Source organism: Arachis ipaensis, unplaced genomic scaffold (genome assembly GCF_000816755.2).
Source record: "Arachis ipaensis cultivar K30076 unplaced genomic scaffold, Araip1.1 Aipa1023, whole genome shotgun sequence".
In the NCBI taxonomy this organism is placed as follows: Eukaryota; Viridiplantae; Streptophyta; class Magnoliopsida; order Fabales; family Fabaceae; genus Arachis; species Arachis ipaensis.
The window spans coordinates 4,614-6,592 of NW_015496150.1; positions in this window are offsets into that span (position 1 = coordinate 4,614).

Genomic DNA, 1,979 nt, shown 5'->3' on the forward strand with positions numbered 1-1,979 from the left:
GGCCATTACGGCTAGCCTTTATGTGTCCTCGGGATAGCGTCATTTAAAGAGCGAGGGGCAGCACATAGTAAAGAAAAAACTGAAGGAGCCTGGTGGCCATTACGGCTAGCCTTTATGTGTCCTCGGGATAGCGTCATTTAAAGAGCGAGGGGCAGCACATAGTAAAGAAAAAACTGAAGGAGCCTGGTGGCCATTACGGCTAGCCTTTATGTGTCCTCGGGATAGCGTCATTTAAAGAGCGAGGGGCAGCACATAGTAAAGAAAAAACTGAAGGAGCCTGGTGGCCATTACGGCTAGCCTTTATGTGTCCTCGGGATAGCGTCATTTAAAGAGCGAGGGGCAGCACATAGTAAAGAAAAAACTGAAGGAGCCTGGTGGCCATTACGGCTAGCCTTTATGTGTCCTCGGGATAGCGTCATTTAAAGAACGAGGGTCAGCATGATGTAAAAAAAGGGAAAAAAACCGGCGGAGCCTGCCGAAAATGAGGCTATTACGGCTCGCCTTTAGGTGTCCTCCTCGGGATAGCGTCATTTAAAGAGCGAGGGTCAGCACATAGTAAAGAAAAAACTGAAGGAGCCTGCTGCAGATGAGGCCATTACGGCTTGCCTTTAGGTGTCCTCGTCGGGATAGCATTATTTAAAGAGCGAGGCTCAGCACGTAGCAAAAAAAAACCAGAGGAGCCTGCCGCAGATGAGGCCATTACCGCTCGCCTTTAGGTGTCCTCCTCAGGATAGCGTCATTTAAAGAATTAGGGTCAGCACGTAGTGAAAAAAACCGGAAAAGAACCGGAGGAGCCTGCCGAAGATGAGGCCATTACGGCTCCCGTTTTGGTGTCCTCTTCGAGATAGCGTCATTTAAAGAACGAGGGTCAGCTCGACGTAAAAAAAACGAAAAAAACCGGAGGAGCCTGCTGAAGATGAGGCCATTACGGCTCGTCTCTAGGCATCCTCCTCGGGATAGCGTCATTTGAATAACGAGGGTCAGCACGTCATAAAAAATATCGGAAAAAAATCGTAGGAGATTGCCGAAGTGTTGGCCATTACGGCTAGCGTTTAGGTGTTCTCGGGATAGCGTAATTTAAAGAACGAGGGTCAGCATGATGAAAAAAGAAAAACTAGAGGAGCCTGCCGAAGATGAGGCCATTATGGCTCTCCTTTAGGTGTCCTCCTCGGGATAGTCTCATTTAAAGAACGAGGGGCAGCACGACGTAAAAAAAATAGGAGGAGCCTGCTGAATATGAGGCCATTATGGCTCGCCTTTAGGTGTCCTCCTCGGGATAGCGTCATTTAAAGAACGAGGGTCAGCATGTCGTAAAAAAAACTGAAAGGAAACCGTAGGAGCCTGCCGAAGATGTGGCAATTAGGGATAGCCTTTATGTGTCCTCGGGATAGCGTCATTTAAAGAACGAGGGTCAGCATAATGTAAAAAAAAACCGGAAAAAAACCGTAGGAGCCTGCCGAAGATGAGGCCATTACGGCTCGCCTTTAGGTGTCCTCCTCGGGATAGCGTCAATTAATGGTCGAGGGTCAACAGAACGTAAAAAAAAACCAACAAAAAAAACCCGGAGGAGCCTGCCGAAGATGAGGCCATTACAGCTCGCCTTTAGGTGTCCATCCCGGGACAGCGTCATTTAAAGAACGATGGTTGGCACGACGTAAAAAAAAACCGGAGCAGCCTGCCGAAGATGAGGCCATTACGGCTCCCCTTTAGGTGTCTTCCTCGAGATAGCGTCATTTAAAGAACGAGGGTCAGCACGACGTAAAAAAAACCATAAAAAAAAAAACCACAGGGGCCTGCCGAAGATGAGGCCATTACGGCTCCCCTTTAGGTGTCCTCCTCGAGATAGCGTCATTTAAAGAACGAGGGTCAGCACGACGTAAAAAAAACCATAAAAAAAAAAACCACAGGGGCCTGCCGAAGATGAGGCCATTACGGCCCGCCCTTAGGTGTCCTCCTCGGGATAGCGTCATTTAAAGAAC